Source organism: Chlamydotis macqueenii, chromosome Z, assembly GCF_036417535.1.
Source record: "Chlamydotis macqueenii isolate bChlMac1 chromosome Z, bChlMac1.mat, whole genome shotgun sequence".
Lineage (NCBI taxonomy): Eukaryota > Metazoa > Chordata > Aves > Otidiformes > Otididae > Chlamydotis > Chlamydotis macqueenii.
This window is the reverse complement of record NC_141593.1, coordinates 80,919,618-80,942,027: the sequence shown is the minus strand read 5'-3', so window position 1 is coordinate 80,942,027 and position 22,410 is coordinate 80,919,618. Positions and strand designations below refer to the sequence as shown.

At 42.5% G+C, this 22,410-nt stretch overlaps 1 protein-coding gene across 5 annotated transcripts in view; it reads left to right on the top strand.

The window, feature by feature from the left end:
* ARB2A (ARB2 cotranscriptional regulator A) overlaps nt 1-22,410 on the top strand; it is a 253,900-nt gene that overhangs the window by 150,028 nt on the left and 81,462 nt on the right. The gene's annotated exons all lie outside the window — the stretch shown is intronic.

Sequence of the window (22,410 nt, the reverse complement as noted above, 5' to 3'; positions counted from 1 at the left end):
TTAATTTAGTCTAACTGAAAGTTAGTAAAAGTGGTTCGTGCTTGAACGCAAAATTAGTGCCTTAGTTATGAAAAACCACGCACAAGTGCTTTGGTTTTAGTCTTGTCCTGCTCTAAGTAGCAAGAAGAGCCCAGAGTAGGACCACTTGTATTGTTTTAAGAACTTAAGATTTTTGTTTACCCTTTTCATTTGTAGAAATTAAGGCCATTTGGATTTTCCCTCTGCTTCCAGAACAGTGTTTTTAAAATACATATGACATGTAGAGATTTGAGACTTGAGAACACTTCAGCTGATCAATTCCCACAGATATTTTATTATCAGAACAATAAATAGTCTTGAAATTAAATTTTTAAGAGACTAAATTTGTGAAGATGAATAATTGCTTCTATAACCACAACTTTGGGCAAGAAACCGCTTACGTTGCGTGTGCCTGTTGCTCCTCAGATACAATGAAGAGTAGGGGGCATCTGTTCTGTCCTGGCTTTCCGAGTTGCCCTGTGTTTCAGACCAAGTTATTCTGATGTGCTTCATCTGTTCGAATTGAAGCACTACCAGAATTTCTGTAGGTTTTGTAAAGCCACGTTGTTTGGGTCGCCGGATGCCTACAAATACATACGCTTAGCACAGGACAGGAGTGAAAATCAACTGGAGACCTTTCTCAGTGTTTCCTAAACAAAGTGCTTATTTGAAGGAGGCTGGGAGAGTTTTTCCATCACATTTCAGTCAATGGCTTGAGTTGGCATGGGTAACAGATGACCAACGTGTCATTCCCATTTTGCCTGTTTCTCTTGTCACACTGGTGGATATTTCTTCACTTTTGTTCTACTTTAATATGAAGCACACAGATGTTTCAGAACAAGACTTGACTTCTGACCTTGGGGCTTCCAGGGTCAGGGTGCTCAGGGCCTGTGAAATTATCACAAGCTGAGCTAAAGTTTTTATCCATCGCAGGAAGCAACCAGTAAGTAAGAAGTTAAAAAGGAGCTTTGTCAGAGAGACAAGATGGTCTCAGTAAGGGTCAGCTTCTGTAGTCTGCTGTCTCTGCAGGAGATGCATGCCTGAGAGGAAGAATATAATATATAACTATTGGCACATCACATATCTGTCATGCAAAACTAGGCCTGAGAAGTATATTTAATGTAGACCGATTGTTTTTTGAAAAATCAAAGGGTATTAACACCTGGTTTTGGTAGAGGTGGTTTGATATCTGAGCTCCGCTGAAAGGAGTTTAATTAAATAATGCGTGCACTGAAGCAGATCTCATTGAAATAAACCCTGAACTATTTTGTCACAATATTAATTTGTAAGATTTTATTTTTGTTGTGATCTCCTTTCTCTTCAACTTTATATCCATATGGCACTTAGTAATTGCAAAGAGCTCAAAAAAAAAAAAGAAGAAATGGAGCAGCTGATGGGCAATTACTGTCTTATGACAAATACATATTCGATCACTTTCTTTCCTGCTTTGTGTGGGGGAGATGATGAGGGTGATAGAGCAGCTACAGCATATAGCAACCGTACTACCTCTATGCTTGCTGTGCAAGAATTTTGGGTCAACTGATTCATAAAATTGTAGGTTAGAGTAGTTGTGGAGACTTGTTGTGCAGCTGCTCTTTCTACATCCGTGCCTCTTACAGGAGAGCAGCGTGAAGCATATGGCTTTAATTTGGAGTGAAGGTTTCTGCCTGGGCCCTCTGCATTTTATGGTGCCCTCAGGGAAAAAAAAAGAAAACAAGCAAAAAAGTCCAAAAACGTTTGCGTTTTCAATGGATGTCTTTTAAATACACTGTGCCTGTTCAGTGCTGCGCGGTCTGTCCCGATCGTTTGCAGTCATCGCGGTCGCAGAGATCTCCAGCTCATCGCTTCGTCATGGTGCGCGGCTCTCGGTAAAAACTCAACGCCCGGGCGCTGGGCGGAGAAACCCAACAAGACGCAAGATTAAGCAAAGATGCATTTGTGGTCATTTGTACCATCTCCTGGGAAGAGCTGCTGCTCTCCCGGAGCAGCGTGGGGAAACGTTTGGTCTTGCAAGGGCAGGACACCTCCAGGAGCCCCTTCGTTTGCGGCCCCCAAAGGAGCCGGCGTGGGAAAAACAGCTCTGCTCTGCTCTGCCTCCTCCCTTGGGTCTGCAGGTTTCTCAAGTCCGGTGCTGGGATGTGGGCATGTGTTTTGGTGGGAAACTCAAAAGTGGAAAGAGAGCAAATATGACCATTGCATGTGAAATTGGTATAAAAGGAGGAGCATTTTTGTTCACAAACCTTTGGTGGCCAAACCAGGTCTTCCTTCCAAATTTAATCTCACCGTAAAAATCAGGCTGTAGTTTGGAAGTCCTCCATTAAACAAACCAGTAAAACTTGCCTGCAGTTTTCAAGCACATGCAACAGCATCTAGCATTTTTATTGGTCTTCACAGCTTTTTAATCAAGTTTTTTGCCTGTCTGTGATTGCGAGATGTTAAGAAAAACAGGATGAGTCTGTGATACCACGCTTGAATGCACAGAAACTGTTAGGCGGTTACTGCGATGTCGGCACACACTTTTTGTACCTTGCTGGGTCATAGATTGCTAAGGGAATAATTGAAAGTGATTGAACATGTGTGGGAAGTAAAGTCCCACCAATAAATGTAATTAGTTATATTGTTTATGGGTAGAATTACAAATGCTAATCATAAACCGTACGCTAAAATGTATCTTAATATTTAGTAATTAAAACTTTGTGTAATTGTGCTTTGAAATTAAATGTGCATCTAATAATATCTACGTGAAATTACTTATTGAATACACAGCACTAAAAATGGTTATTGGGTCACTGTGTTCTGGTAATTACTAATTTGGAAAAACTCAAGCCGTGATTCATGAACACATCTCGTCTTGCTTCTGCTATCCCTTACACAGTGTAGTCGGGGATTTATTTTCAGAAGCAGCTTGCTGTAGTTGACAGTAAATTGTGGAACTTTCCCAACTCCTAGCTTATAATAATTTTATGAAATTTAACAGAAAGTGAGAATTTCAAGTTGATGGAGTCAATTTTATATTTAGTTTACAGAAAATAAGTTTCTGGTACAACGCCTTCTTTGAGTTTTTCTGCCAGATTTTGTGGGTTTACAATTATTTTACTTTAAAAAGAATGTTTTCCCTTGCCATTGCCTGCATGAAAGACTCGTGCAGGAGAAAAGACAAGATTGTGCCCCCGTGCCTACCTGAGTGCTGTGGCCATCCCCTGCTGATCTGATTACAGCATCAGGGCTTGGCGGCATGTAGAGGGGACAGAAAGGGTGGTCCTAGGATGCTGGGTGACATGTAAAACTATCCGTGTCCATCATTGTAAGAAACACATGACAACTACTCATTTCAGAATCACGAGAAGAATTGTTAAATCTAAGCTTTCAAAATTGTCAATTAGATATTCAGTATCCTGAGATTTAAAAAAAAAAGAAAAAAAGATGTTGTGGAAGATTTCTCCTGTTTGCCTTCTATACTCCTGAGACCTCAGGCTTTGCGTTTTCAAGGGTTTCCTCAGCACCTTATGAACCAGAAGTGTAGGGTTTTTTTGTTTTAATTCTAGTAAAATAATATCTGTAAGGAAAAAAAAAAAAAAAAAACAAATACCATGGGAATCGTGACAAAATTGTGAGAATTGGTAGTGGTATCTCCAGCTTACAGCATTCATCCTGCTGTAAAAATACAAAGCGCACGGGGGAATGTAATATAATTAAATTAGGAGACGGAAAGTAGGTTCATTGTCTTTGAGCAGATGAGAAACTATTCATTATGGTCTTTGTTGGCTAAAATGTTGGATATGTATATTGACAATTTGCACAAAGGTGTGTGTGTGTGTGTGTCTTTGTTAAAATCCGAGCTGTTCAAATTACTGTATCCACCGTAGCATCCTCATTCCATCAAAATCAACCAATTTTGTCCATTAGAAATAATTTTAGGTCCATCATTTTTGAGATATGCTCAAATGCCACTTCATTTTGTTAAGTTGTGCTGGGTACGGCAAGGACCTGACCCTGGCTGGAGCTGGTAGGTGCCATCATCATAACAACGATGATAAATGGACACCTGCTGAGCTACCTGGGAGTCTCTCAGCCTGCATCAGTATTCTGGCACGGGCAAAATGCAATTTAAGAGCCTTAATGACTGGACTGTGAACCTGTAATTAGTTTTTCATTAATTTAATTTCCTGAAATTTCAGATTAAATGGTCTGTTATATTTGGCTTTTTATTTATATAGACTTATATAAATATATCTGTCTACTTATTTTTTATATTTAGTTTGGCTCAAGAATTGATGAGCAGGGATATGTAACTGTTAATTTCCTTGGCCAAAGTATTAAATCGAAATACATCTACTGATGTGTGGCAGAAATAACAGAAGAGCTGTGGTGGTTGTGTAGGAAGCGTGGTAGAGAGCTGGGAAGGAAAACATCTCAGTGGCCAAGATCATATTGTGAAGAAAGAAAGCAAAATAGCACAAAAAAAAAAAAGCACTTCAAGGCTTTGTGAGCATTAAACTTAAAAAAAAAAAGAGACCTGGTTTAGGTCTCACCTTTTTCAGTGTTGTACACTTACGTTAGCACTCTCTTTGAGCCACGTCTGACTTAGGCAGGGACACTCAGAAAAATAAGTCTAAAAGTAAAAACGGGATCTTAATTCCACTTGGTTATTTATTTCATCTATGCTTGGTTGTGCTTCTTGGAAAAATGCTCATTCATCTGAAAAAGATCAAACGAGAAAGGAGGGTGGACAAGAGGACGTAATGGAGAAATGGCGGTGGGTTGTGTGAAAAGGGTTGGACAGGACCAGGGTCAGTAGCCTTTGGGCAAATTTATTTTAATATTTCTGTTATGGACATGGACACACATGGACACAAATATGCACTAATGAAATCGACTCCTGGCATGAAGTGGTGAAGTCACTGTTAGCGTTCAGAAGTAGAATTTCTGCAGAAATAGAAATTAAAGGAAATAATACAAACTTCAGGACACTTAGGCATTGACTGGCTGTATACACAATGCGTTTGTGTACGGAGAGTGATCTCATCAACAGGGAACAGCGGGGATGGAGAAGCCCTTGGACGCGCGGCTTCATCGCTGGTGGCTGTAAGTGAATGGCTTGATAACGCAACAAAGGCGCCAAATGTGATTCTGTGATTTGTTCGTTCTTTCCATCCCGGGAAGGGAAGCATTAATGCCGGCCAGCATGCCGGTGAGATTAATCTGAGATAATTTGAGACATTCAGGAAGATTAACTCGGTCTGGAAGAGATACAGGGAAGAGCGTCGGTACGCTCGGAGCAATGGAGAGCGTGTTTTACTAGAAACGATGAAGGAAACGTGGATGTGCCGTGATGTGGTACCACATGGAGATATCCTACCTACCGTGAGCACCAGCATCAATGTAGCCGTAGGAACAGTACATGCACCCTCTAGGCTTATCAATCTTAGCAAGAGCTGTGTAATCTGCTAATGCTCTTACGTTGACTTTGGTAGCTGTTGAAGGAAAAGAAGGTTCAGCGTCTGTTCCGTAGTTGCTACAGAAGCAGAGTTTAAAAGGCATGGGCTTGTTCAGCCCGGCGAAGGAAGGCTTAGTGGGATTGGTAGCACTCCGCAGATACATCGGGAGAGTAGACAGTGGGGAGGGAGAGCCGGGTAAGCCAAAGAACAATGTTGGCACAGGAACAAATGGATTAAAACTGGTCATGAATAAATTGAGGGTGGAATTAGGTTTTTCGCCATTGGATGCGGAAGGCGTCTTTGGGAACAGGAGGGCTGGGGCAAAGCTGCTTCCCAGCGTGACCCACACATGGCAAGAGTTATCCGAGTAGTTGGCTGGGACCGTCGGTCCTTGGTGTGACCCCGGAGTCCTTGTTCCTGTGAAATCCAGCCTGTGCGGGTGCGTGTTTTCAGCCACAAACAATTGGACCTGGTTTGGGTTAACTTTCCTGGAGTCGGCGCCTCTCTGACTCCAGGCTCACTCTGCTCGAAGCACTGAGTCTGAACCAAAACCAGGTCAAACCCCCAAACACCAATGTTTGCAAACAACTTTTTTCCCCTCCCTCCTTACTTGTTTTTGGAAGTAGTGGACTCATTTTGGGTAACATTTTCTGAAATGCACAAGCTTCAGCTGGTGGTAGGAAGCAACAAGGGCTCACAGATCGAGCAGCGAGCAGTCACAGCAGTGAGGAAATTGAATGGGAGATAGAACAAAAAATACTGACGTATCTTAGTACGTGTCACTGCCTGCTGTACTGGGAGCAACTTGGTCACATTTGGCTTTGGCTGATGTATGCATATTAAAAAAGTGTGTGTGTGTATATGCACACCTATATACGTACATGTATATATTCATAGGCATCTGTTGCTCATTTTAACACAGAGCAGATAAACATTTTAGGCCACATTCAGCCTAAATAAATAAGCTGACAACTCTACACTGGCATCATTATTTCACTTGCTACGATTTATTGTTGTTACCCGTTTGCACCGCGGTAGCAGTCACGTAGTAGTGCCTTGTCCTGAAGAGCTTCCAGGCTGGAAGGATCATCTAACAAGAAGAGACAGAGGAATGATGAATGATTACCGGGCAGTGCAGAGCACCATAGCTGCATGTCCTTTTTCTTTTTTTGTGTGTGTTTTAGTGTAAATGCTGAGTAGGCATCACCTTCCTCAGTTCATCCACAGCCCTCTCAGCCTTGCTACTAGATGAGAGAAGAGGATGGCCACAGTGAAAGCCCGAGCATGGGCCACTTGCAGAACAGGCTCGTGTTTTGAATGTTCATCCCTCCTCATTACCTTCCTCTACATAACGTGCTCAGCCTCATTACTTTTTGCTTCTTCTTAATCATTTACTAATGTAGTATCTCATGCTTTGTTCAGCTCAGTCGGTGGTCTGCAGGCTAACTGTACGTATGCCCCTTCTCCACTTCGTCCAAAAGCAGAAGGGCAACGTTTCATGGACTGGAACGATATACCAACTACTAATTGCCAGCACCACCCATCATTACTTTACGTCTCATTGGCCCGTTCATATTAATTTTCTAGTTTGACATCAAAGTTGGAATCCTAATTATAAAATGAACAAAGAACTGAAGATGGGTAAAAGTTGGGGTCATTTGGAAAGCCAGTTACTTGGAAATACATGTTGATATCCTCTGGGATTTGGAGGTGGAAAGCACAGCACTTTCTGCCTTTCTTTGCAGAGACATTTCTAGAGCCGTTTCACCTCACTAGTTGTATATATTTATAATTTCTTTGCATTGTTTTAAATTCCATGCACTACACAGTGAACGGTTGGGTTTGGATTTCAGTATGAAGAGCTTTCTGATCTTTAGCAATTGTTCTGGTACTTTCATCCCCTTCTCTTGTTGCCCAACTATATATAATTAAGTTTTCTTTTTTTTTTTTCTTTTTTTTTTGTTTGTATTTCTGTCTGAATTCAGTACTATTTGTCAACTTTTCTCTGGTCATGTGCTGATAATTGGACTCCGTGTTTTAAGTGCAGTTGCTATAGTTAGCTAAAGGTGAACTTCAGTAGCTTTGTTCAGCTGTACAACATTTTGGTCAATGCAGCCAGAATGGCACTAGATTTTTACTTTTTCCAAAGTTTCTTTGAATTTGGTACTCACTGATGTTCATGCATCCCTCAGGGTGTTTTGGTGCTTTCAATTTCCCTTTCTCCAGTGGTGCTGAATGTAGTGGATGATTTTTTTCTCCCTCAGCAGTACTATCTCACGTTCTTCAAAGTTAAATCTAGCTGCGCTCTGGCCCTTGTTGTGCGGGATGACAAACTAGATTGTCATAAGGATCCCTTTTGTGCTACACGTCTAGGAATCTTGGAAGCTCGTTTTGTATTTCTTTCATGCCTTACTTCTCCTGGCAGTTTCTCCTGCTTTAATGTCACCTGCAAATTTAATTAATTCCAGATCATTAATGAAGATGTTAAATAAAACCATATTTGGCATCTATCCCTATATCTGACTAGAAACTTCCTTCTGGCTCAATAAATTCCTTTATATTAGTGTCCTTTCCTGCATTATTTCAACTGTTTTGAATTCTGCCAGGCAACGTACTTATCAGTCACTTTATTTTTCATTTCAAATTCTACCTTTGAATGAAAAAGAAAAAAAAAAGCTGAAGCACAGGACCACGTTCAAAGAACACGTTGCTGGTCCTTTCAGTTGTGAAGATAAACTTCAGCCCTTGGGCCTATCAAAGCTGATGGGGCAACCTCTGTGTGAAACCATCTCATTAAAATGTGTGAAGTACACTCTTGATCCCAACAGTGAATTCCATGACCCACGGCAACTGGTTTTCCTTAGTTTCTTGCCTAGCTATTAATTTCCTCACTGATTGCCTAAGCTTCCCAGAAGTTACAAGTTCTCATCTCTAGATGTGCACCTCCATACAGGTGTTTTCTGTCTGAACAGTCCCATGCCTATCAGAGCTCTTCCGGACATGGGGGAAGTTCATCAACAGTAGCAGAAGACAACTCTTCTGTCCTGAACCTCTGAGAAAAGTACCCGACATTGAGGAACTTTACCTTCTCTCTGACATAAACTATTTCAGTCCATCTCTTTTTTGGCTCCCCAGGGTGAATTCTGGAGGTGCTGGGACATGGGCTATCCAATCTCCTGTTTTTCTGGACAGATTTACTAGCGCTTCACTCCCTTCAGGTTCATCTTCAGACTTTGTCTTCTAAATATTGTAAAATCTTCCTTTTTGTTTTATTTAATCCATCTGTTTCTGGGTCCCGCCCGGAAGCACATCTTTCTGCTGTGGTATTGCACCCTTCAGTCGTCCTCGTCTTCTGCAGGTGTCTCTTGTCTAGTAGTGGTGCATCATGACAGGAAAATGAAATTTTTAGAACACCACTTCATGTAGATGTGGCCATTGCAGCTCTGGATGGCCGTGCATCAGACTGACTGGAGGTTGAAACAACATGAGTACTGGCTTGGTTTTTTTCTGGCAAGTATAATGTGAAAAACCTTGGCATTTTATTTAACTTTCTAGGTTGTTACTTATCTCTCTAGATTGGTTTGGAGAGCAGCTTAATACTAACGATTTTAGGACACAGGACATCATCACAGTCTAAAGGGACTGCAGTTCTTGTTGAATGTGTATATGAACACTAATAAAGGAGAAAAGTAGTTATGCAATGGAGAAAGTGGGAAAATCACACGTATTGTTCCCTGACAGGTTTTGTGGTGCGTTTAGATTATTTTACCTAAAATATTAGCTTGTTTTAAATATGTTGTGGGGTTTTTTTAATGGAAAAACCGTTAAAAACAGGAAGTTGTCTCACTGTTGTCTTATACTTTTTCCCATTTCTGTGACATGATCTTATGCCGATAAGATGACACAAGTGTGTTGTGCTACTGTTAATTTAAATGTTAATTATGGTGAAAAGCACATGTATGGCTTTTGTGTGGAACAACAGAGGTTTTATAAGACTTTAAGACCCGGTTTAGTGGATCAGCCAGGGGAGCTGCAAGTTAATAATATACCAGGCATTGCAAATCCAGGTGGAGCAGAAGGAATCCAAACATAGTCCGGTGAGGGGAGCTCTCAAACTGTGGTGCTGTAAGAAGCAGCTGGAATTTGCCTTTTATCCTAGAACTTTCCTGTCTTTAATCTAGTGGAGAGGTGTTACACAGCTCTTTCAGTATATTAGTGAGGTATTTTAATATTAATAATAGCATGACTACCAGTGTTTAAATGTTAAAATAATCCTATTTAAGGGCTTTGCTTGAATATGAGATGAAGTAAAAATATATAAGCAGATTTTGCACATATATTCATTGAGAAAATTGTGCTTTTAACACCGCAGAACTCAACTGAGATTTTATTGCTAAGTGTCGAAGCGCAGGAGTAAAATTTCCTCGTAAATAAGTGAAAAATAAATAGTTCAGTTAGTTGATTTTCTGCTTTTACCATTTTCCAAGACAAATTAAATTTAATAGTGAATCTCAGCATCCTGCAGTACAAGGGTACAAGGTGCGAGAGGTTTTTACAAGCTTGATTAAGCCAAGGCATTTTATTTGTTTGTTGATATCTGGATTATATTTTGTCCTGGGGTGGCTCTAGCCATCTGACAGGAGTGTTATACCTTTGTGCTAGGAAGTTAGGAGCTGTTACTGATCTTTAAAAGCAGAGTTTCTTCAGAGGAAAAGTTTTTGTAGTCTTTCTTGTTCATTCCTTCATCCTCCTCCTTCCTCTTGCCATCCCCTTTCCAAGAACAGATGATGAATAATGTTCAGGAAATCGTTCCCCACAAGCCTCCGTCGGAAAACTCGTTATTTTAGGAATTTTGATGTGGTTACCGAGTGGTTGGTGAACCTGTATGGTCCCGTGGTCGTGAGTATTGCTTTGTGCACCTTACCAAATTTTATTCCGATTCAGAGTGCTCTTGCAGTATTGGTGTTGTATCTGTCAGCTGCTTTGCTTCAGAGCCTTAGTATCTCCTTGAATTCCTTTAAAACAGTTGAAGGTACAAAAAATGTAATTACAATATTCTTTGACGGAACAAATTCCAGTCAACAGAGTGATCATGGTGATGTTAGATCTCTGGTGTCGTAGTTCTTGTAAATTATAAACCTTAAAAAAAATCAAAATATCAAAATGACCGTGGAAAATCCCAGCCACCCGCCTCTTGGTCCCCATCCCATCAGGCACATAACTTCCAGCATTTTACAAGGTGTTAAAGTACAGAGATTATGTTTTCTCAACCTCAAAAAAAAAAAAAAGCATTGTTAATTTAACCCTCCGTAATCTTATTTCACTTCTCCGCTGTTGCTGTCTACAGCCCTGGCAGATTATTTTTTTTTTTCCAAACCAGCTGTTGAAAATAACGGAGTTTAAAGAGTTCACGGCTGAACGTGAGGGATTCATCATTATATATTTACTGTCTGAGGCTGAGATAGCTGTAAGGTTTTTCAGATGCCATTGATCTATTGCGCATGTTCCCTCCCCGGGTTGCGGGACGTGCTTCTATTTGCATAAGGCCCTGGGCAAGGTTCTTTCTTGCATTGATTGGCCTGTCCAAGGGAGCCTGATGTGCTCCTGCATTGATCACCCTGTCTTTTCTTGGAAGGCAGTGTTACGCCGAGTTCATCTCAAACATTCTGGGGAGAAGGGAAAACTTTACTGCAGATGTCTCAATTTTATTCAGATGTTCCTTTGAGGATAGGCCTTTTTTTTTTTTTTTTTTAATTTGGATGTGTTTCAACACAGACCAGAGTGTACTGAGAATCTATGTTAAATAAAATCACTGTTACGTACACCACTTATTCCATCCTATGGGCTTTTTTTGAAAAACAATGCCTATAGCTTTCAGCAAAAATCAAAACTACTCACTCTTCAAAGAGTTTGCAATTATAAGTGGAGACTTAATGTAAGACTGTGTGTGCTTGGATTAATATTGTCAGTTTGTAACTTGTGTGATTTGTACTAAATTTTCTTCAGTCTTAAAAAAAAAAAAAATTTGAAATTGCATCTTAGGAATAAAAACTGCAGTTGGATTTTGACTTTCCAGAGCCGTACTTCAGAATTAGCCACCCAGGTAAACTGCTGGGCTGAGCGGTGATTGACCAGCTCTGCGTTGATCAGAAAGGACAAGTATTTCCTTACGATCTCCTTGTTACCACCGACGTGGTACGTTAGGGGCTGGCTCTCAAAACGCAGGTTTGGCAGCCGGGTTCTCAGCTCACCCTTCTCGGGGATGGAGCGTTCCCATGTCTCCTGCGATAACAACCCACGGTCAGGAGCTCTGAAATCCAGCGCTGGAATTTCTGAGGGACACGTATTTCCCTGCGTGCCTAGTTATGGGGAAGATGCCCCGTTATTATTGTCCACCAAGCATATTTCTGTGGTCAGAAAATTATTTAAGGCGTGGTCTTTCCTGTAGGTAGAGGTGAAATGCGGTTGTACCCACGTCTAGTGAATAAGCTGGCGTGTGAACCTTACCGGGCACGCGATCATACTGTGTGTTTGTGAAAAATAAAATGTTACGGTAGCGTTCCTGTCCTACAGAGCATGGAGCATCACAGAGCTGCCCCTTCGTCATTTTTAAAAAAAAATTTAAATGGGTATTTTTGTGGATGCTGTAGAATTTTCTTCGGAGGAAATAAGTATTCAGAGATACACAGCTGAGATCGTATTAACGCTGTTACATAAATTACGCAGGGTGTTTTTTTCATCGCTTGGATTATAGTTTCCTGTCTTTCACAGAAGCAATAATGTGTTGCATTGTGCTGCGGTACTTCGGCTTAGGGAACATATTCCTTTGGTCATTCGGTAAAACAAAACTTAGATAAGTATAATTCAGGTGGCGTATATGAAATTTCATCTTCATTATCATGCAAATGCAGGGAGAATGTAATATTTCCCAAGATGTCATTTGACTATTAGGATCTTTAGAAAATGGCCTCTCAAAGCCACAAAGCTAATATTCCAGAAGAAAGCTATATAATACCTAAAAATTGTCTATCCTTATTCTATATGAATAACAAATGTAATAGGACAGGCCATTATTAAAATCGCAAAAGAATGTGTTGACCTATTTGTACCGAGGATCTTTTCTGATTTTTGCATCGATGATGAATTCTGAGCTCTCCGTAGCACAGAGGATGAACATGCAAATGCAGATTTCAAAAATCTGCAGGGGAAAAAAAAAAAAAAGTTGGATAGTAACTGGAAATCTGTTCTGTTTTGTTTCGGTCTATAAATGAAATTGGTGCATATTTATGCCAAAGAGTATTTTGTCACACGTAACGATATCCTATGCTAGTGTTACATACATAGCGTGCCTGCATTGTGCATCTGCGGCACTTTTTTCTTATTTTAAGCTGTCTTTTGCTGATAGTTGAGTCAATGAGCACAGAAGATGGGCACAGGCTAAATTTGAGCTAATCTTTTAGGTGGGGAGTGGAACTTGCTTTTAATTCTGAAATAAAAGAAGAGCCTGAGTATCTCGTAGCAGCCCATTATCTGTGTTATTCACTTGAGGAAAAACGCGGGACCTGCTTGTACGGGTGAGCTATGCAGGGCAACAAGACCTGAAAAATTTCTGGTAGCGAAAGAAATCTTTTGCAAACAGCTTCAGTTTTTAAAAAAAAGAGTGTTTATAAGCAATTAAAATGAAGAAAAGAAACCTAATCTCTTACTTCAGGTAGAAATACGCTCTGGGAAAAAAAATATATCCGTAGCATGCATGGCATTATGTGCTGATAAACAAAGTTGATGCCGTAGAAAAAAGTGATGGAGACGTATGTAGGTGCTTCCAGAAATTTTTATACCCTCCGTGGATGTTGCACAGTGAAGTTTTTCTTGGCAGATAGTTGCAGCCCCAAGTGATGTTCTGGATGTGTTGAAATAAGTGCTTTGAATGGGTTTTAATCATTGCTTGATTGCTGGGCATCTTCAGCATCAGGCATACGAGTGAGTCCTTTCACTGATGAGGTCTGAGCAAAATAGGGCAGCACAATGTAAAAACCCGTATTTTTAAGTTTTCCAGTGAAAACATACAGCTGCCGTGGCAAAAAGTGGTATTTCCAGGTGCAGGGCTGATGTTTTCCAAGTCAGTATATAAAGAATGAAATTCCAACGTCTGTAGGATTTTTTATTTTTCATTTGGAAAAACGGTAGTATTTGGAGACTTGAGAAATTACAGAGGTGTCTCAAGTGTCATCTCTCTCCCGTGTCACAGAGACATTTTCATTACAGAAGCATGTTACTGACGGTAAGAGGTGGTTCTGTCTTGTTTTAATAGGGAGATCTTTTCAAAGTCCAGGTGCTGCTAACATGCCAGATACCATGCAGCAATTAAAAATATTTCGTGCTACTTCACCCCCACCTCGGCAGTTTTGCTCTCCGTGCATCATACGTATGCGGTGTCTGCCCTTCACTCAAAACCTTTTCGTGACCTAACTGGCAAATATCCATCACGTGGAAGATACCGTGGTGCATTTTTTAAAAGACATAGAAGTTTATTTACGCTACATTTTTTTGGAGGTAAAATGCGGGGTTTAAACGACAAAGACTTGATCAAGAACTCCTCGACACTTGTGATCTGGTGCGGCAGTCTGAGGAGGGAATTGGTAGAGCCTCCCCATCTAAACGCTGATTTTTCCATCGTGTTCATATTTCGAGGGGAGGCTGCTCTGGGATGCAGGCTGCTTAGCGCTGGATTTAGTGGGGTCACCGTTCGAGCCCTACTTTATTGCTGAAAGGGTAATGGGTGGTGATGTTCATGAGAACAGAGCGTAATGAAGACAAAACAATTAGAACCGTCCCGCTCTGCAGAGCCTCGTGTTGCTTCCCACTGCCGTTCTTTCTCCAGGAAAAAAAAAAAAAAAAAAAAAAAGCAATTGTCCTATATAAGTAGAGGCTAAATCCTTATTTTTTATTGCATGGCATAGAAAATAATGATGCCAGTTATTACTTGCCTTGCTTTGAATTGCACTTCTGTTGTATGTACTCGATACATTTTTATATTTTGCAGCGTTCCGCTAAGTACAATCTAAGTGAAGTTTTTTACTCTAATTGTGAAGCAAGTGCTATAGAAAAAAAAAGAAATTTGAAATTTCAATGTCACTATATTTGGTAGACTCGCATGGATCTGTGGAAGGGGATAGCAAGTCTATAGTTTGTAACTGCACAAAATTAAAATCAGTTATATAATGCGCGTTCCTCAAGACACCTTATTTTGAAAGAAAAAAATCTTTCTGCCTTCTGCTTCCCGTTCATACATACTGAAGTAACTTTTCGCAGTTTAAACAAATATTTCTAAATCAGGTAGCCCAGGAGATGCATCTCACAGGAAAAAGCATCCGCCTGCGTTCGGTAAGTCACGTGCATACGGACATATGCCGCAGCGTGCTGTTCCGTGCGTCTCCCTGCCCATGTGCATCCCCACACGCGATTACGCGTCCTGCGTATCACGGGTAGAAAATTCTTAAGTTTTAGCGAAGTAATTTCTATAGCATCAAAGACCTATTGATGCTGGTAATGCAGGAGGTGTGTTTCAGTCCTTCCCTGTTTCCCCCTGACCTCTCGCGCATCGACACACTCCCCTTCAATCATTCCTCTTCCACCCAGCTGTATCCCAAGTGAAACTTTCCAGCCTGTCAGCGGCAAAACCTCGCCGCGCGGCAGCGCGCATCCCTTTCCTCCCTTTTCCACTAAGCCAGCGCGCCCCAGCTGCACGCTTCCGAGAGCAGAAGTGCCCAGGTCCCCAAAAAAAACCCTCTCCATTTTGGTTTTAACCCTCCTTGCAATGCAGAGATAACGGGTAACGCTGAGGGGACGTCAGTCTTCGGATCCCCCTTTTCTTTTCCCGGTGTCATTCACGCCACGCACATCCCCGCGCGGGGCTGCGCCTTGTGCGTGTGCTCCCCGTCCGCAGATGAGCAGCGCGCGGCCCGAGCTCGGGGTAAATAACAACTCCTTTCCTCTGCAAAATTAACTTTTGTCGGCCAGCCCAAAGTGTAACCCCGTGTCACATTTTCCACAGTGAGTTGACATCGTCGGGCACGAGGGATCAAGCGGTGCTGTGGCAAGCGACCTTGTCTTTTATTCTCTTCCTTAAAACAGCCGCTAGCATCTTTGTGCATTAAAGGGGAAAATAATAAAAACTTTCTTAGCGTCTGTAATATCTAACCGCGCTTTCGCCTCCCAAACCGTTCCATGCTGAGCTGAGCTGCACTGGGGTTTGGGATGGGTTCCCCGGGCAGCAGCACCGTAAGTCTCCTGAAAAAAAAATCTCTGGATAATAACAGCATCTGCTGCAAAAATGCAGTTGAACTATTTCAGTTGCTGCTGCTAACTTTTTTCCGAATGCTAAATTATTGCTCAAATCTAATGACAAAAACTTCCAAATCCATTTTTTATGGCTACGTTCTCATACTAAGCCTACTTGGGTATATGCCACTTAGAGATTTTAATGAATCCTAAGCAATTATACCCTAATAGTTATTGTAAGGTGTCTAAATACGTATCTGCTCTCCTTCTGAACATTGCGTTTCCAGCCGCGTTTCTCTTAAAGTGGTGCGCGTTTGCCGCTTTCGCTTTGGAGAGGAATCAGCTTACAATGCACATTGTAGTCTTTTCGCAAAAGCCTAATTATGTACGCTGCTTTTTAAAATGCAAGGCTGGGAATAAATGTCTGTTAATGCTTTATATGGAAAAATAGAATACAAACATCCTGGGATCTGAATATATGTATGAATAGTCACTTGCACTTTTTATGCAAATGAAATTGGGCAGTGCTGTCAAGCTTGGGTTTTTTTTAATTTTTTTTTGTTTGTTTTTTTACAATATTGTAAGAATGGCTTATTTGACATTTCACATATGCCTTTTTGTAATGTTCGGGGCTTTTTCCGTGCACCTGTAACTGGTGCCATCTTGTATCGTTCTTTTATACCTTTTGTCTTTGTTTCCTTATTTTATTGCCCGTACTTCGCGGAGGACGTGAATGCTAATGAACGTATGACGTACGCCGTCATTCACGGGATGAACAGATAGCTTTCTCTCTTTGTCAAATGTTTGTGCAATAAAATGAAAAATTAAACAAACCTAGCGTGACTCCATGGTAATTTCAGCTTAAATAAAACACACACTGAAGTTTTGTAGAATTTTTCCCATCACACAGGAATTTTTGAGAGCGCTGAGGGATGATTTTTATATCCGAAGGGTAAAGTTTGAGGTAATTTGCTAAAAGGCGTAAAGTTATGTTACAAAATTGTTGATGCTGGACCGTAATAAAGACTAAATACTGTTAACCTCCAATTAACAAAAAAAGGAGGAAGATGTCAAAACACTCATTACAGGTTTAATTATAATTTCTGAGGGACTGAAAACCTTCTGACTGTGCTCTGGCCACTCCAATTTAGCCATTCAGCCCGTGCTGCCCGTATTGTGTGCTCAGCGGTTCCTATTCGACGTCTTCACAGCGAGTGACTCCGCGGGGCTTCCTGACACCCGCGTTCACGCATGGCCTGCTGCTCCGCGCCGACGCCTTTTCCCCAGCCGTCCGCGACGCGGAAGACCATCTCGGCCGTGTCAGGCTCCGTGCATGCATGTGTGCGCGCCCCGCGTTACGCGCGCAGGCGTGTGGGCCCAGGAGAACAGGACGGTCGCGCCCGCGCGTGCCACCTGCGCGTGAGTATGGAAGGCGCTCGGCCGTCGCGTGCAGCATCGGAAGGCGGGCGCGCGGGGCCTTGCCCTGGTGCGACGCGTCCCACCCACGTGTGGACACGGGTGGGGATGCTCCCCGGGATGCTGCGGGGGGGCCCTGGGCAGCCGGTGACACTAGAGGGCACTGCTCGTCCTCGGTTGCAGCTCCCTTCCCAGCAGACCTCAGCCGAATTCCGTAATCTTACTTTAATTAACAACCAAATTCTCGTTGAGAAATTCTAGGCTGCTTAATTTGTTGCTGTTTTGGGTTGTTGGGTTTTTTTTTGCCTTGTGTTCATGCAATGGGTGGAGTCACCACTACTCACAAACAAATACAGAAGCAAACGTCCCGTACAGTACCAATTTAAAAAGGAAAAAAAAAAAAAAACCCTCGAAATGTCATTCCCGGAGAGCCAGAGGGCTGGGTTTGCCCTGCGATGGGGTTTCGATCCCTTGCCAGCTGCGCGTCCAGCCAGCAAGTGTGATGTGCGGCCTTAGGAACGAGCCGGGAGGGGCACGGAGGGGTTCGGGTGGTTTGTTTCGGCAAAGGTCAAAAGAAAGATGAGCAGAGGATGAGAAGAGGAAGTTTTAAAAGTGTGCTTCGGTGTGTGGAAAATGTGCATCATTTATGTTACCCTTGGAAAAACGCGTCATTTATTGCAGAACGCTGAATCACCTGAGCAGCTCTTCCAAGTTCAAACCTTTCTTCTGTTCATGACCTCTTTCAGCAGTGTTATGTTGGACGGGGTGTATGAAAGAGGTCGAATAGCCAGGTTAATCAGGGTGGTAGAAGCAGGCGTCATTTCACAAACATGAGAAAATTGATACCCGTTATTAGACCTGTTATGAAAATAATAACGTCCAAGCTCAACATGAGGACACCGAGCATTGCTGTGAACCCGTCCGTGCCTTCTGCTGTAACCAGTGCTGTGTGCTGGCCCGCTCGGGCATTTTTTAAATCCCAGCACTGAAGTTCAAAGGATTAAAGCTCCGTGGTTTAAAGTACTGTTCCTTGCTTAAGCTGCAATTTCAGATCGCACCCTGTACCAGATCTGGTCTGTTTTTTTTTGTTCTACCTCTCTAGTCTGTAGCCGAAATATTTATTTCTGGTTAACTGTTGCTGACTTTCAGTGAGTGTGTAAAATTTTCTCGCACCAAGTGTTCGTAAACGTGTGTGGTTAAGAGCTGATCTCTGCAAACGACCTGTTAGTCGAGGCAATGGGTGTTTGCCGTAACTCTTCCACATAAAAGTTCTAATTTTCAGCCGTTTGAAACTTAATGGTTTTCATCAGAAAACTACTTTTTTAACAAATTCCTAAAATACTGTCCGTGCTAGAACTCGTGGCCGTTAAGAGCCAAGCCGGTATAACAATAGGTTATATTTTGTACGAAGTGAAAGTATTTTTATTTTAATCCAGCATAATCGCTTGCAAACGTCAAAGTGATTTTGAGCCGTTCTAGTTCTTAGCAATGTCTTTTTAAACAGTGCAGCGAGCATATGCATTTCTGAAAAACCCTCCTGGAAGTTACTGCACAACTCCAGAGGGTAGTGTGGCGTGTTTATTATAAATACGTGGGGTTTGTAATTATTTCTGTGTAATCATGTAGTAGTCTTGGACACTCTGCTCTCCCACTGGATCTTTAGTAATAGATCTGTCATTTAACGAGGGCGGGCATCACCTCGTTTTGCCATATCGGTTCATAAGCAAAAAGTGAAAAAAAAAAAAAATGTTTAATCAATACGGAACAACTCTTTTTGCATTCGCCATTTGATAATTTGAAATCTTATTTTGTGCCTGCTAACGGTCTACAAGCAGCGAGATGCCAGAACTGCTATAATAGGATTTTCCCCTCCTAGCAGGATCTTGCTTATGGCTATAAAAAGTTAATTTCAGATCCTGATACACTTGCATTAATTTTTGAGACGTTGGCTGGGTGTAGCACAGGGAAGAATAACCCGAACACCGCGCCGCTATGCTGTAGCTAATCGTTTATTACCTCCAGCCAAAGGAAGCGGCGTTAATGTGCAGGCCACAATGTCTGGAAAAAGGAGGTAGGAAGCTGGCAGAAAAGGTCTCCCTGATTTCTTCCTGAGGGCCTTGAGAAGAGGACCGAGGAGAAAAAAGAGAAACAATAGCTTCGTCGTCTCTGGAAGGCTATTTAAATGTCTCTTGGCGTACTTGGGAGATGCTGTTTGCGCATTAAAATAATATTTGGTGGTGAGACTGTAACGCTTAGCGAACCCTCCCGCCTCTGAATGAGAAAATGCGTCTTGGAGGTTGTTTGGAAGCATGATTTATGTAGGAAAAACAAGCCATGGAGATGCTTATCATCTGCGATGCGTGCCGTACCGCGGCGATGCGCCTGTATTCTTTGGAGTATTTGCTGACAAAAGGAGCGTGTTGTCTCTTCCCGTGCCAGTGAGGGATCTGTTGACTCCACAGCTATGCAAAAGCCTCTCATCAGCACCTATTTTAATCAGCCAGAACTTTACTATAAATCATTATCAGAAAAAGCACTGTGCCACACTTTTATACCGATACATTTATTTTGAAATTAATAGGGAAAAATAATACGGAGCCTGCGCTTGAGATGGGCTAATAAGCGTGCCCAGGAGACTTTCCTTTTTAAGCACTAAATGAAAGCTTTTGCATTGCTAACAGGCTACCAAAGTTGCTTAGGTAATAAGACTCTTTTTCTCTTATCAGTAAAAAAGAAAAGGGGAGGGATGGGATGGCTCAAGGGATTGGTAATCAGATTACAAAGTCTTTCACTTCTAGGTCACTGGTTCAAATCTGCCCCCTGTTTAGTAGTGACCAAAAGCTGTTCCCGGCTGATGGCTTTTCAGTCGCCTTTGTGCGACGCATTAGTGATCTCCATCACCACGCCTGGCGAAAACCACTCCTGGCCGTTGCGCTGGGAGCCTCGGCGCGGACCCTTCGGGTAGGAACAAACGACCCGCTCGCGCGCCGAAGGGTTCAGTGGTTTACGTTCCGGAAAATTATTTCAATAAGTTAGAACGGCAGACCCGGCTTCCCAGCACGGCCACCATCACTTTCCACTGGCATTGCTTCCTAAAAAACTGTTAACAGCTTACTTAAGAGTCGGCCTGATAGCTCTTAATTTGAGCCACATGGTATCGCTCCAATTTGCTTCTGTATTAGGTTAGAATAGATAAAATTGTAATTGCAAAAAAAAAAGAAGTAAAAAGAAAATTACTAAATTTGTTCATCTTGGAAGAAATATCCTACTTATTAGTAAAATTGATTTTGACATATAAAGTGTGAAAACACTGTTATTGGTGGGTTTAGTGCCATGGTCGTGCTGTGGAGACCACAACTTCGATAGGCTCTCGTGCTGTACGTGACTCAGACCACTGCAGTGTGCTGGAGCGTGTTGGAAGGGCTGTACAAAATGGAATACCGAAAACAAGATAAAACGGAGAAAATTCCTCAGGAGCTGGCGGAGACCCCATTTGAGTGTACATTTCCTAGACGTTTGAGTTACAGGTTTATAGACTTTGCTCCTGTCAGCGTTCTGAAGCGCTGTTTTCTGTAAGGTAGGGCAGTGCTAGAGGACGCTTGCTGTAAAGGGAAATGTAATTTCTGGTTCATTACAGCACGAACCTGAAATGACGACTTTCTGCTGCACGCGCTCGGTACGTTTCTATGGAAATCACTTTGGCAATTTTAGAGGTGTGTTTGTGTCCAAAGGAATGCATGGAATCCATCATAAAACTGTAACTTTTCCCCCAAAAGTAACCAAAGAAAACCTGTATTTCCTTTCCGACAGCAGGCGTGCCGCGTGTGCGTTGCAGTAGATATTTCTGTACAGAGCTAGGTCCGAAACCAAGCCTTGTTGGATCAAACGGATCCCATCAGCCAGCTCCCTCTTTGCTTCCGTAAACTTTTATTGGAAGTTTGCTGCTGTCACCTCAAGCTGGGAGCGTACAACGCGTGCAGATGCTGAGCAGAGGTTGGTGGGGCATGGGCAAGTGGGACGCACGTCTGGTGTGGGTTGGGGCTCTCCGGAGAGCTACTCTCCAGCTCCTGGTGTTCAGAGGGATCTACCTAACACACTTACGGCTTCACCTTTGAAAATTAAGCTGAAGAAATGTGCTAATAAAACCTGTGTGCTGCAACATGTGTGCATTATCCACATTTTGCAAGAACGGCTTGGGTGGAGTTTGTTGGTGCTGTTTTCACAGTTGGCCTCCGACGGCCGAGCTAACTGTCTTGGAACGCGATGTGATCTCCTTCGGAAATCACAGCAAATGCAAGGAAAAAAATCCCAGATGATGTATTTATGATTCAAAATACACTTTCCATGTCTAATAGCACTTTGGCATCTGATGTCATACAGGGGGCAAGGGCAAAGGGGACTGCCAGCTTCATGGAGCTGTTTGGTCCAGGAGTGCAGGTTTCTAAGCCAAAGCCATTCATTTCAGAAGTTCACACAAAGGATACGGGGAGGGGGGGAAAAAAAATTATACTGAAAAGATTGGCGGCAGGGCTGTTGTTAAGCTGAGAAAAGCTTCATTTCAAGTCTGGCGTGAGCCTTTGCTCCTTTTCCATGGGGGAAGCTGGCTTTGTCCAGCAGTTAGCTTGGGTCCTCTGCACCAAGGTGCACCAGAGTGGTTCACGAGTGGGCAACCTCAGGCTGGGCTCAGCAGAGCAGGGTTTGTCTATACTTCATGGTTTTTGTCAATTTAACCATTATTTTAGAAAGGAACTTAGTTAAACTGAGGTCCAAGGCCAGGTTGGCCGGGGCTCTGAGCAACCTGATCTGGTTGGAGATGTCCCTGTTCCTGGCAGCGGGGTTGGACTGGATGGGCTTTAACGGTCCCTTCAGCCCAAACCGTTCTATGGTTCTATGATTCTATGATTCTAACCTCCCAACAAAGTGTTTGTCCTGATGTAGTGAAGCTTCCCTCTCAAAGAGCACAGAAGCCTTCAGGTTGCCATGTCTGGTGAGTGGCCCCACCTCCCCACGTACTGGAGATGTGACCGGCAGAGATGACAAGGTTCCCAGAGATGGCAGCTGTGACCAGTATTTGTTGTTGCGGTCCAGTTGCATGGTGACTTTTGACCGCTGGTAGGATAAAGCTGGACTTCTCGTGGTAGGGGGTTGCTCGCCGGGACCCCTCTGTGCCCGGGAGGAAGCTGTGGTGGTGAAATAAAGACGTGGAAAACCCATCCCGGTGTGTTTCATCGCTGAGGAGGACTTTGGAGGAAAAGGA